Below are 15,367 nucleotides of genomic sequence, written 5' to 3' on the forward strand. Positions count from 1 at the left end.
TGAGAAATAGATGCTACTATCTCCATTTTATAGTTGAAAAAACTGACTTGCCCAGGATCACTTCTATTAAGTATTTGAACTAAGATCTTCCTGATGCTAGCATTCCCTTCACTGAGTGAGCCACCTAATTGGTCTTTAGTCATTTTCTGGGAATTATGTCAGTGATGTACTAAAAATGTTTGAATTACATAAAAGCTCTATCTAAAATGCTTTTTTTAATGTCATAAGAGATGCAGGACTGAGTGGACCTTAAAATACCAAAGATTGACTTTACAATTATAGTAATAAATCCCTAGAATTCTTAAATTTTTTTGTTTTTTTTATAACTTTTTATTGACAGAACATATGCCTGGGTGATTTTTTTACATTATCCCTTGCACTCACTTCTGTTCCGACTTTTTCCTTCCCTCTCTCCACCTCCTCCCCAGATGGCAAGCAGTCTTATATATATTAAATATGTTACAGTATATCCTAGATACAATATATGTGTGCAGAACTGAACAATTCTCTTGTTGCACAGGAAGAATTAGATTCAAAAAGTAAAAATAACCTGGAAAGAAAAATAAAAATGCAAACAGTTTACACTCATTTCCCAGTGTTCCTTCCCTGGGTGTAGCTGCTTCTGTCCATCATTGATCAATTGGAACTGAGTTAGATCTTCTCTTTGCTGAAGAAATCCACTTCCATCAGAATACATCCTCATACAGTATCATTGTTGAGGTATATAATGATCTCCTGGTTCTGCTCATTTCACTTAGCATCAGTTCATGTAAGTCTCACCAAGCCTCTCTATATTCATCCTGCTGGTCATTTCTTACAGAACAATAATATTCCATAACATACAACAATTTGCCCAACCATTCTCCAATTGATGGGTATCCACTCATTTCCGTTTCCAGCCACAAACAGGGTACATGAACATTTTTAACAGTCCTTTCCCTTCTTGTTGTCCGGGCTATAAACCCTTAAACATTCTGGATCCAAAGGGGTAGGGTTTGATAACTTTTGGGGATAATTACAGATTGTTCTCCAGAATGGTTGGTTTTACCCCATTAAAATGCATCAAAGGCCCCAGTTTTTCCCACCCTAAAACATTCAAGATTATTTTTTCCGTCTCTTGCCAATCGGCAGGTTAGGGGATTAGGTTTCTTTTTGCATTTTCTGATCAATGTGATTTAATATCTTTCAAGGGGAAATAGTTTCAATTTCATCATCTGAAAACTGTTATATCCTTTGACCATTTATCAATTGGAGAATGGTTTGATTTCTTATAAATTAGAGTCATTTCTCTATATATTTTGGAAATGAGGCCTTTATCAGAACCTTTAACTGTAAAAATATGTTTTCCCAGTTTGTTGTTTCCCTTCTAATTTTGTTTGCATTAGTTTTGTTTGTACAAAGACTTTTTAATTTGATGTAATCAAAATTTTCTATTTTGTGATCAATAATGATCTCTAGTTCTTCTTTGGTCACAAATTCCTTCCTCCTCCACAAGTCCGAGAGGTAAACTATCCTATGTTCCTCTAATTTATTTATGATTTCGTTCTTTATGCCTAAACCATGGGCCCATTTTGATCTTATCTTGGTATATGGTGTTAATTATGGGTCCATGCCTAATTTCTGCCAAACTAACTTCCAGTTTTCCCAGCAGTTTTTGTCAAATAATAAAATTCTTAAAATTTTTCAAGAAGAGTTTAGGAGATAGAAAAATAGCAGGTATTCCATTTTCTGGAGTGAAGGCAGTATAGTATAGAGTCACATGTACCAGATTATACAGTCCCCACAACCTTATTTGGGAAAGTCAATTAGTTCTAAATATCTCTGAAATTATTACATTCTACAAGGGCATGGCAGAGTTGCTTAAATGACTAAAATCCAAAGGAAAATGGTGAAAAATTTTCTTAATTTATAAAAGTTATTTTGGGATACCTATATCCTGTACCTAACCTATATACCATATCATTGTCTTGATCCAGATATCATTTGACTTACACCAGTAACTCTTCTGTACTAAAATACTAAAATCATATGATTACCTAGGTCTCTCTTCAGATCTTAGTTAATAATTGTGTATACCTTCTCTTTCCCTTCTATCTAACCTCCTCTTTTTCCAGTACTTCCTAATTCTCTGTGTAGCTCCCTTTTAAAGGCTAATAGAAAGGTTGTAGATTAGATCAGAATACAAACTTCATAACTTTTAACTTTAATTTTTACCAAGATGATACAGAGGAAAGAGAGTTTATTTCTAAAATATATCTATGCAAACTTGCTATATAGAGATCCTCAGGTGAAGCTAGGAGAGGATTAAGTATCTGAGGCCATTAAATGGCAGAGTGAAAAAGAGAACCCAGATTTTCTAACTTCTACAATATTGTTCTTTCTATATGACCAGATGCCTCCCCAAGAATATATTATATGGATACTAGTTATATAGAAGTTATTTACTTAATTCTAATTTATTAATTAATTTGTAATTTTTAAAGGACATCCTGAATGGAGATAAGATACCTGATTGACTTTCTCCAAAGTTAATCTAACCATGGGAGGCCATGGTATATAAGCTTATCTTACCATTGCGCTCCCATACAAGTATAATCCCCAAGATAATCCAATGTCACCCAATGTCACTAGGTTCAAATAAACTTTAAGAGTTTATCTGCATTTATTTAGAAGTGTATAAGTATGGTTTATGTTTATGGGCATCTTATATTAGTCTACAAGATATGACTGTGGTACATGTTTTTGTGAATGGGAATCTGTGTCCATTCCTTTCCCAAAGCTTCATCTCCTCAAGAAAGAGAAATGTCTCCATCTCTTGAAAGAACTTAGAGACACCTTCCCAAATTTTTATACAAGATAGCATCAATCACATAAACAAGGATACAGGTAATGACCAGATTTTGCATTTGTCAGACACATAAACATAATTAATGATTCACAGGGGACAAGTCAAGAATTCAGTGATGTAACTGAGCTCGGGCTGCTTTTGAATAGTAGACAAGAGGGACACTTCAATCTCCCATTCTGTTTCTTCCTCTACTAACCAAATAGGAAGGAAGGTGAAATCACTTGTGAACATTTCACAGTTCATCTGGGAGATAGAAGGCTTTGGGTTATCTCCCTTAACTGTCAACAAAAAGCACAGTACCCAAGCAAGCTTCAGAATTTTAAACCTCACCACTGCACTATTCAGTTCTAGTTATTATCTCAGTTCCTTATATAGATTTCAATTCCTGAAGCCTATAAAAATCCTAGTGTGCAGACGTCACAGTTAAGAAAGAAGATGCCCCATGCTAAAGGACAAACCAAATTTGTTTCATTTTTATGTAGTTCTCAAAATGGCTTTTACAACTTTTCAAAGTACAAAAAAAAAAATCCAGCCACATTGTTGAATCTAGAACAGAAATTAATTGGTAATTTCCACAGTATATGGCCCTGGGATGGGATAGCATCCCAGGAACCAAAAAGTCATATAATTTTTATTACATTCATGCCACACTATTATTGTGGCTCTATTAATCACTGCCTTTCTTTCTACTGCCAAAGCCCAGTGTCTGATGCATTGCAGATGTTTACTAAATGCTAGAAGATCAACTGTATGGGATTCAGAAAACAGGATCTTTCAAGCAGTTTACAATCCAATTTAAGACAAGACTAACAAAAGTAAAGCAAGAGAGACAAATATGAGTATCTGAATAACTTAGATAAATTCATTATATGTCCATTTAATATTTATGAAACAATTAGTCTTCATTGTGAAGATTGCTATTAGTTGTTGTTCAGTCATGTCCAACTCTTTGTGACTTCATCTGGGGGGTTTTCTTGGCAAAGGTGCTAAAGTGGTTTTCCATTTCCTTCTCTAGCACATTTTGCAGATGAAGAAACTGAGGCAAACAGGATTAAGTGACTTGCCCAAGGTCACCCAGGAAGTGTCTGAGAGTAGATTTGAAGTCATGAAGATGAGTCTTCCTGACTCCAATCACAGTACTCTATCCACTGTACCACCTATGTGCCACAGCCCTTTGCATTTCTTCTTTTGATATGTGTATATACTATAACTGAGAAAGACTAACTTTATCCTGGCAGAAAATGTCCCACTTTACTAAAAAGGTGAATTGGTATTTTCTTTCTCCTCTTTTTCTCTCTGGTTCATATATTTAATTTGGAATTACATATATAACTATTCGTGAGTCCTTATAAAATCAGCCTTTGCTTTCCTATGTGAACAGAGGGGAAATGAACCCAGTCATGCAAGAAACAATACATCTGTGTCAAGTTTTAAACTTGATCTGAGTTGAGGAGAGTTTACTCTGTAAGCATTTGCCTCTGATCAGGTTTTATTGTTAATTAGAAATTCCAACTCCTTTTTCTTTAATCCTCTATATAAACATAATTGCTTCAAAAAAGTAAACATTTGCTGATTCCCCTTCTCACTTAATAGCATTGAGTTCCCCAGGAGAGGAAAGGTATAGTGAAGATTACTTTTAAATTGTTGGACTCTGAGCATACTTTAACATTTGAAAGAAACCCTTCCAAAAATCAACAATCTTTGAGAAACAAAATTATATGATTATAAGATCATATGAGATACTGGTGTTATATCACCTTCTTTAAAACAACAACACACAATTTTAAATCACTCATTAGAAGGCAAGGAAAGAAATTTTTTTAAAAACGTTTTAATGGTGTTTAAAGTTGTTATTCAGTCATTTCAGTCATGTCCTACTTTTTGTGACACCATTTTGGGTTTTCTTGGCAGAGATTCTGGAATGGTTTAGCCATTTCCTTCTCCAGCTCATTTTATAGATAAGAAACTGAGGGAAAGAAGGTTAAATGACTTTCCAAGATCATATAGCTAATAAGCATCTGAGACTGAATTTGAACCCATGAAGATGTCTTCCTAATTCCAAATCCAGTGCTCTATCCATTGTATGACCTAGCTTCCTTCAATGGACCTAAAATAATAAAATACAAGCTTCTTAAGAGCAACAATTGGTCATTTTTCTTCTGAATAACCCTAATGCCTAACTAGGTGCCTTACTGACTAAAAGGGTACTTAATAAAGATTTGCTTTTTGTTTGACATAGAATCATAGATATAGAGCTAGAAAGGACTTGGAATGGCAGCTAGTATCTAACTCCCTTATTTGAGCTTCATAGAAAGAAGAGCAAGGGATGTAAGTAACTCCAATTCCAGATGAGTACTCTGAGTCAAAAAAAAAAAAAAAAAAAGAAAAAAAGAAAGCAAGAAAAGTTAAATCTAAACTTTTTAGATTTAATAAGGATATATAATTTGAAAATGACTTTTTCTTGATTTTTGAATTTCTTATTATAAATTTCAAACATATGGTAGAATTGTGAATACATCCAGCTATTCTGTAGAGCAATTTGAAACTATGCTCAAAAAGCTATCAAACTGTGCATACCCTTTGACCCAGCAGTGTTACTACTGGACTTATATCCCCAAGAGATTTTAAAGAAGGGAAAGGGACCTGTATGTGCAAGAATGTTTGTGGCAGCCCTCTTAGTGGCCAGAAACTGGGAGTGGATGCCCATCAATTGGAGAATGGCTGAATAAATTGTGGTATATGAATATTATGGAATATTACTGTTCTGTAAGAAATGACCAGCAGGATGAATTCAGAAAGGCCTGGAGAGACTTACATGAATTGATGCTGAGTGAAATGAGCAGGACCAGAAGATCATTATATACTTCAACAACAATACTATATGATAATCAATTCTGATGGATGTGGCCCTCATCAAAAATGAGATGAACCAAATCATTTCCAATAGAGCAGTAATAACTGAACCAGCTACACCCAGGGAAAGAATTCTGGGAGATGACTATGAACCACTACATAGAATTCCCACTCCCTCTATTTTTTATTTCCTTCACAGGTTAACTTTACACTATTTCAAAGTTCAACTCTTTCTATACAGCAAAATAACTGTTTGGACATGTATACATATATTGTATTTAACTTATACTTTAACATATTTAACATGTATTGGTCAACCTACCATCTGGGGGAAGGTGTGGGGGGAAGAAGAGAAAAAGCTGGAACAAAAGGATTTGCAACTGTCAATGCTGAAAAATTACTTATGCATATATCTTGTAAATAAAAAGCTATAATAATAAAAAAATAAATTTCAAACATAATTCAAACTACTTTAGACATTAGATAGTTCAGGGCTTCTTAAAATTTTTTCTATCATGACTCCTCTTCTTCCAAGAAATTTTTACATGACCCCATGTATATAGGTATATAAAATAGGTATACAGATCAAACATTTAGTGATAATAAATCATAATTTTGCAACTCACACATACAGTTACAAGACCTCATGTGGGGTCACAACCCACTCTTTAAGAAATTTGGAGATGAGAAAATTACTTTCCAAGGTAATTGGAAAAGGTATTGTCCAGGTAATAAAAAAACAAGACAAGATCTGAAGGCAGGGTCTCTTGAGTTTTTTATTATTTTTTTGCTTTTACCATAATGCTTCTTCAGCCTTTGATGCTCTGTTTTGAATTATATATATATATATATACAAATAGATACATATATATATATATACACAAATAGATACATATCTATATATATATATACAAATAGATACATATCTATATATACAAATAGATACATATCTGTATAAATACATATATTTATATAATGTGTGTTTACATATGTGTTTACTTATATACATATCTATGTATATACATGTGTGTTTACATGTGTGTGTTTACTCATATGCATATACACAAAAAACTATGTGTGTACGTGTCTGTAATACTTATATTTTGCTACAAATTTTAAATATGTTTTGTTATACATATTATTACAATTCTGATTTACTTGACTAATTCAGTTATCCTTTGCTTATACACAGATAATTCTTGGAGATTTTTGTTCTTTATGAGGTCAATGGGACAGAAAATGTGAAATTGTCTCTATCTAGGAAAATCCAGTGACTCACCATTCAACACTCAACAGAGAAGGAAAAACTATTTGTTATTTTAACTGTGACAGACATTAACTTTATCCTGGCAGTAAATGCTCCATTTTACTAAGGGGATAGAAAAGGTTTCTCTTTTCTTTTTCCTTTTTTCTTTCAGGTTCCTGTATTACAGCTCAGTAATTTCCAGGCCCAGAAAGCAGTTTTTCTCACCATCAACATTCTTTCTAAAGTCAAGGTGTGAAGGATTTTACAGTGTCCAATTTTAAAGACCAAAACAAAGGCACAGACAGAGGTGACTTTCTGCAAGCTGCACAATGAATCAGCAAGAGAGATGGAAAGGTCCCAAGTGATCTGGAATCCCAAAGTACCAGGCTTCACTTGGCGCCAGTTTCCCTGAAACCACTTACCACCTACAGAGATGGAGTTGCTGGGCTGGGCTAAGCTATAAGTGTTAATGTTTGTAAAGCATTCAGAGCCCCTAGGAGGCAAGATGCCTTACAAGAGAAAAGGAACCATTCTTTATAGCCTTATAACTACAGGAACTCAGTCAGAGAATTCACACAAAGGTCAGTATGTAGGCAATTTTCACTTGAATGCTGGGACTTTAATGCTTCCTTCAGGCTCTAAGATTTGTGAAGTTCTTTTTTTTTTATGGTGAACTTGATATATATCAACAAGCATTAACATTTTCCTTCACAAAGAACAGTTTTTAAAAAGAGGATGATTTATGGGAATCATACTAAAAATAGCTTTAAAAAAATTAATGTGGTATTTCCAGTACAATCCTATTTGTCTTTCATATTTCCAATTTCATGTGGTATTTCCACACTGCCCTGTTTGTCTTGTATATTTCCAATTTAACATGATATTTCCACATGCCCTGTTTTTCTACATTCCCTCCTGGTTTGTGAGCCTCTGGAGTTTTGTTTTGTTTTTTTAATGCTTCCCCATATTTCTTAGCTTCTCTTTCCTCTAGCCAGAGCTCATTTTTAGAAGATGTTCACTATGTATAATAAATAACAGTGACCCTGGTCACCTTCTAAAAGGAAATAAGCAAAATGATTGGGGGGTGGGGGGAGGATTGATATCGTTCTAAAGGACATTAAGCTGAAGAATGAATAGATTACTAAAAGAAGGACAAACTTCTGATATTTAGATTAAGATTAAAACATTTAGAAACAGCATTCACCATTCATATGAGTGCAAACGTTTGTGGGTTCTTCAGGTAAATATTTTTCAATATTGGTGATGAATCTGCACTAACTCATTCTCTCACTTATAAAATATAACCGAAGGAAAGAACCATAGGAGAAAATAAATATTTATTAGTTATCCACTGTGGAAAACCCATTCCTAGCACTGGAGAATCAGAGTTGAAAGAAGGAATAATTGCTGCTCTTGAGAAATTTGTGAGTTCAAAGATAAGCGATCTATTAGTAGATAAGAACAAAATGATAGTACATGTTACACTGTGATCAGTGCTGAATGGGACTTATTGGATGAAGTTTTCTCAGTTTGAGACTAAGTCACATGATCCCATTCCCAGAGCCAGAAGATGAGGTCTTGAACCTTGGGCTGCAGGAAGTTAGTGAAGTGACAGAAAGTGATGTGACTCACAGGAAGCAGATACTATCCAATGAAAAGTCTCGGGTCTTTTCCTATTTAACCGTGTGTTACACTTCCTGCTGATCAGAAGCTCAAGATCTCTTTACAAATGTATGGGGTAGAAAAGTACTCTGTGCAATATTGATTAGATAGAGCATTTTTATTTTCTCTACACAAAAGAAACATTAAATATACACAAGATCCGCCAGCCTGCATTAAGAGAAAATATTAAAGACACAGTAGCTTAACTACTGTTATATTCTTTCAAAATTTGAGATAAATTCCTTCCTTTTATTCCGATCTCAGAAGCTTAAGGCAAAAAGCTTTCCCCGCCCTGTATTTCCTATGGTGAAACAGGGTGTTACATTTTTGTTGCTCCTTGGTAGCATGGCATTTAGGGACGTATTTGGGGATTTGATTGAATAAACTGAGTGTAGGTCTTGGTCCCCTAACTCCCTTTTCTGTTTATTGTTTCTTTCCTGAGCCAAGGCAATTGAAGACTCATAAATTTGAGAGAATGAGAGCTCTTTAATGCCTCAATTGGAGCTTGCTAGCAGCCAAAGAGTTTCTACTTTGGGAAGGATAACCAGCAAAGGTCTCTTCCTTTGTAATTAATAAAGGGCTCTATTCCTCTGCTGCTATGATAAGGTAGGGAGAAGGACCAAGTAATCACTACAGCAAAGTACCAGGCCCTTTCAACATTAAGCTATTTCCCTAGTAATAACCAGGGAACAAAATTAGCACTCCATGGGTAATGTTAGCCAGAGCAAAACAGGGATCTCTACTTGGCTTTAAAAAAAAATTATCAACATCACACATAAAAATGTAAAGAATATGCTCATCACAAAAATTTCAATACTATATAAACTATTTGGAAAAGCAGGCAGAGAAAGCGGTCTTCCAAATTTCTTTTATGACACAAATATAGTGCTGCTACCTAAATCAAAAAGATAAGAGAAAGAAAAATATAGATCAATATCCCTAATGAATATTGTTGCAAAAATTTTAAATAAAATATTAGCAACAAGATTAAACAATGTATCAGCAGGATAACAGGCTGTGATCAAATGGAATTTATATCAGGAATGCAGGGATGATTCAATATAAGGAAAACAATTAGCATAATTGACCACATCAATAACAAAACTAACAGAGATCATATGATAATCTCAAGATCATGCTCATCAAATTTGCAGATTATTGAAAGATGGAATGGATAGTTAACACACTGGACAACAGTATTAAATATAACAAAATAAATATAAGTGTAAAGTCTTGCACTTTGGGTTTAAAAAATTCCCCCTCACAATATCAGAAAGGGGATATATGAATAGATTGTAAGAAACTCAATGATTATCAACAGTTTTCTGAAGAATACTAAAAAGCTAGTGATGGCACATTAAGAGAAGTATAGCTACCAGGAATAAGAAGTGATAATTCCATTGTGCTTTGTTTTCAAATCTCATCTAGCATATCACATTCAGATCTAGACACCATAGTATAAAGAATACATTGATAAGACTTGAAAGTATCCAAAAGAGAACAACCAGGTTGGTAAAGAGCCTTGAATTCATTTATATTGGGGTTAGCTGAAGGTGCTGAAGAGAAATGTGAGGTGGGGGGTTTAGGAAGTAAGGAAAGAAGGAGCATGTTACAGTTGTCTTCAGGTATTTGAAGGTCTGGTATGTAGAGAAGAAATTAATTGTTTTATTTGGACCCAAAGAGAAGAATCAGGAATGATGAGTGAAAGTTGCTAAGAGACCAACTTAGATTCTTATTAAGAAAATAGCCTAACACTTATAGCTCAGAATAAAGTCGGATGCCTAAAGAACTTTCCCTTCCTCAGAAGTCTTCAGATACTAAATTATCAGGTATCTCATAATGGAAATTCCTTTTATATAGAGTTTAGGTTAGACAGCTTTAAAGGTTACTTCCAACTTGAAAATTCTATGATTCTGTGATAGGGGAGGAAGAGGCTGCTATTTACTTCTCATTTCAATTAGTTTATTAAAAACCCAATTTATTCCTCCCTCAGAGAGCTTACATTCCAGTAGGGACATACATTTTTTAAAGAGGGGAGGGGTGGCAAGATTGGGGGAAATGGGGTGAGGTTGGGAGTTGAAGAGGTTTTGAAGTTATGACATACAAACAAAACAGGATGCATAAGTAGCAAATTGAGATTGTTTTAAATCTTCTATGCAAATTAAGGAATACATTTGTACATGCAAAGCTGCCCTGTTCTGAGTTCATCCCCTCTTGGGTTATCATAATCAACATTATTTAAACATCTATTATGTACAAGGCATTATGCTCAGTACTCAAGATAAAATGAAATGTAAGACCAAGAAGAGTATAGAGTGGTCATTGTATGACTCAAAGCCTTAAGAGAGTTTGCAAGTCCTTCTATCCATAGCATAGAATATGACCATGAGGACTTTTCCCAGCTTGCTATGGCCTAACACTTTTCTATGTGAATCACTGAGGATTGTACCATGGAGATGAATTTTCAGGGAAGTTCTCTCTTCATTGTGAATAGGCTGCTGATATCTGAACCAAATACATCCAATAACTGGATTCAATAAACCCATCTTAAAGCTTGGTGAAGTTAAGCCATTCTCCAATTGAAAAATGGTCAAAGGATATGAACAGACAATTCTCAGATGAAGAAATTGAAACTATTTCTAGTCATATGAAAAGATGCTCCAAGTCATTATTAATCAGAGAAATGCAAATTAAGACAACTCTAAGATACACTACACACCTGTCAGATTCTAAGATGACAGGAAAAAATAATGATGATTGTTGAGGATTGGGAAAACTGGACATTGATTCATTGTTGGTGAGTTGTAACGAATCCAACCATTTTGAGAGTATTTGGAACTATGCTCAAAAGTTATCAAACTGTGCATACCCTTTGATCCAAGTGTTACTACTGGGATTATATCCCAAAGAGATTATAAAGAAGGGAAAGGGACCGTATGTGCACGAATGTTTGTGGCAGCCCTTTTGTAGTGGTTGAAACTGGAAACTGAATGGATGTCCATCAGTTGGAGAATGGCTGAATAAATTGTGGTATATGAAAATTATGGAATATTACTGTTCTGTAAGAAATGACCAACAGGATGATTTCAGAAAGGCCTGGAGAGACTTACCGAACTGATGCTGGAGTGAAATGAGCAGGACCAGGAGATCATTATATACTTAAACAATATAGATGATGACCGTTTGATGGATCCATTCAAACGAGATCAACAAATCATTTCTAATAGAGAGTAACGAATTAAAAGTATTCAGAAAAAGAACTCTGGAATTTGATAAAACCATTAATTGAATTCAATCTATTTTTATGAAATATCACTTGCATTTTGATTCTTAGTAATTTTACAATAATTCAGTCATTCTTTTGAAGAAAATTAAAGGCATGTATATTATTATGTTACTAGGTTATTTTAATAAAAAAATTAAATCTTGGTATTCCTCCAATTTAAAGGGAAGGTTAAAAGGGAAAAATGAATGGATTTGCACAATCAAAGTTACATCCCCCAATGATTTATGTAAATTTAAAAGGCTAAAAAAAAAAAAAAAAAATTTCCTAAAAGGAAAAGGAAAATAGTTATCCCCTTTTTCTTTTTTTTTTTTTTTTAATTTAATAGCCTTTTATTTACAGGATATATACATGGTAACTTTACAGCATTAACAATTGCCAAACCTCTTGTTCCAATTTTCACCTCTTACCCCCACCCCTCCCCTAGATGGCAGGATGACCAGTAGATGTTAAATATATTAAACTATAAATTAGATAAAATAAGTATACCTGACCAAAACGTTATTTTGCTGTAGAAAAGAATCAGACTCTGAAATATTGTACAATTAGCTTGTAAGGAAATCAAAAAATGCAGGTGTGCATAAAATAGGGATTGGGAATTCAATGTAATGGTTTTAGTCATCTCCCAGAGTTCTTTTTCTGGGCATAGCTAGTTCAGTTCATTACTGCTCCATTAGAAATGATTTGGTTGATCTCGTTGCTGAGAAGGGCCTGATCCATCAGAACTGGTCATCATATAGTACAGAATAGCATTCTTAACATTTTTATTTTTTTATGGAAAGTTCTGACAAATTTATTAGGGCTTTCTCTTTAGGACAGAGTTTGAATCTGGTAGCAGTAGTTGGTGCTGTTAATTAGAATAGTCTTATCAAACCATATTTAAGAATTTGGATTATCATCAAGAAATTTTCTAGCAGCTCAGGTCAAGAAAAAAACACAATTTCCTATCATGAAGAGAAACACCAATTAAAACACATGTTCCCTTCTCCTTTTCAAAAAGCAAATTCTATAATTGAATTAAACTAAATACCAGATTCTAATATAGTGTCACCTTACTTAAAAATATACAATTCATCAGAGTTTTCTGATTTTAAAAGAAATATATACCCACAGAAATAATTCTAGCTTCTACTTCACTTGGCTTGCTTTTTAAGGTCAGTGAAGACAATCACCAGAGAAAACTAGATTGGTTTGACGCTTATCATTTATTCATTTAAACACAAACATTTAAAGCCTTACCTCTTCCAATCCAATATATATTTATAGTTATTTATAATATATGATATGTATTTAATATGATATATTAATAATATATTTATAAATATATATATTGGATTGGAAAAGGTAAGGCTTTAAGTATTTGTGTTTAAACGTGTGTGTATAATAGTCTTTAACAGAGATAATCCTTCAGCAAAATCTACTATGCTATTCTGAAACAGTTCTGATATGATATAATATGTATTGTTACTTATATATATTTGTAATACATATTTGTAATAATATATGTATAAATAAAGTTATATTGACTAGAAGAAACATATATAATATATATTTAATGTAATATAATATGATAACATGTTTATACATATATATATATTGGATTGGAGGAGGTAAGGCTTTACCTGTGCTTTGTTTAAATGTGTGTGTATGTCTTTGTATAACAGTCTTTAAGAAAGATAATTCCCCAACAAAATCCACTATGTTATTTTGAGAGAGTCCTGAGCTTGATTCTAGCTCCTCTAATCTAACCAAACCTATTTCTCTGAGTTTACAGTACTCTCATCTTGTCACAATCTCATTTCAACCATGCTGAGGTAACTCATCCCTGAAATAGAGTCAGTGCACAATTAATGCCTCAGGATGGTCAGTACTACCTCTCTGCAGCTCTCTTGGATTATGATTTGGTGGGAAGCAAGAGAGAAAAAAAATTGATTTTATGTTCACTGTAACCCATGTAAAGCTTTTACCTTAGATACCACTTTCTTCCAGTAGATGGAGAGTGTTTGTGTTTGTGTTTAAACGTCATAGACAAGTCATAATAATAGGGTGGCAGGGGGAATAAAAAAAGATAGAAATTATTGGCACATATTAACATAAAAATATTGCTTCTACATATATCTGATATTATCCACTTGTAACATTCAATTTTGCATCATATCTCATTGTGTGTATATGTATGTGATATCCTTCTATTATATCATAAATTTTAGTAGACTACGGACCATGTCTTATCTTTAAGCTTCCTAGAAAAATATATATTGTACATGATCATTGAGGATTCCAGGTGCATTAAGAATTATTAAAGACATCCTGAAATGCCATAGTGGATATAATAATAAGAATTGGAATCAGAAAAATCTAGCTTTTCTTTCTTTTTTAAAAAATAAATTTATTTTTTATGTAAACATTTTTTAAAATTTGAGCTCTGAATTCCCTCTCCCCACACAAAACATATTTTCATATTATGCCCCTTCCCAAAAAAGCATAAAATATGAAGTGAAAAATTTATGTTTCAATCTGCACTCGGACTTCATTAGCTTTCTCTTCCTCTCCCTCTCCCTATTTCCCTCTCCCTCTTCCTTCCCTCTCTCTTTCTCCTTCTCTCTTTCCCTCTCCCTCTTTCTCTCCCTCTCCCTCTCCCCCTCCCTGTCCTTCTCCTTCCCCCCTCTCTCTTTGTCTCTGTCTCTGTCTCTGCCTCTCTGTTCTCTGTCTTTGTCTCTGTCTCTGTCTCTGTCTCTGTCTCTCTCTCTCTCTCTCTCTCTCTCTCTGTTTCTATCTTTCTCTCTCTGTCTCTCGATGTCTCTGCCTCTCTGTGTCTGTCTGTCTGTCTGTCTCTCTCTGTGTCTCTGAAGGTGAATAGAATTATCCATCATAAGTCCTTTGTAATTGTCTTGGATAATTATATTGTTCAGAGTAGCTAAATCATTCACAATTGATCATCATTATAATATTGTTATTATTATGTACAATGTTCTGGTTCAGCTCACTTCACTTTGTATCAATTCATATAAGTCTTCCCAGATTTTTCTGAAACCATATTGCTCATCATTTTTACAGCACAATAGTATTCCATCATAATCACATACCACAACTTCTTCAATTATTTCCCAATTGATGACCATCCCCTCAATTTCTAATTTTTTGCCATTTCAAAAAAACAGCTTCAATAAATATTTTTGTATATTTAGGTCCTTTTCTTTTTTTCTTTCATCATGTTGGGATACAGACCTAGTAGTGATATTACTAGGTCAAAAGGTATATACAGTTTCATAGTCCTCTGGACATAGAGGAACATCTAGGTTTTCCTATTTCTGGTCTTAGCTTTGTGACATGGGAAAGTCATTTAAGTTCTCTCAGTCTTTATTTCCTCATCTGCAAATTAAAGACCCCAACACTTGTAGTATCTACCTTGCATAGTTGCTGTGGAGATCAAAAGAGATAATGTATGTGAAAATATTCATGACCTAAAGGGAAG

Source organism: Sarcophilus harrisii, chromosome 1 (genome assembly GCF_902635505.1).
Source record: "Sarcophilus harrisii chromosome 1, mSarHar1.11, whole genome shotgun sequence".
Lineage (NCBI taxonomy): Eukaryota > Metazoa > Chordata > Mammalia > Dasyuromorphia > Dasyuridae > Sarcophilus > Sarcophilus harrisii.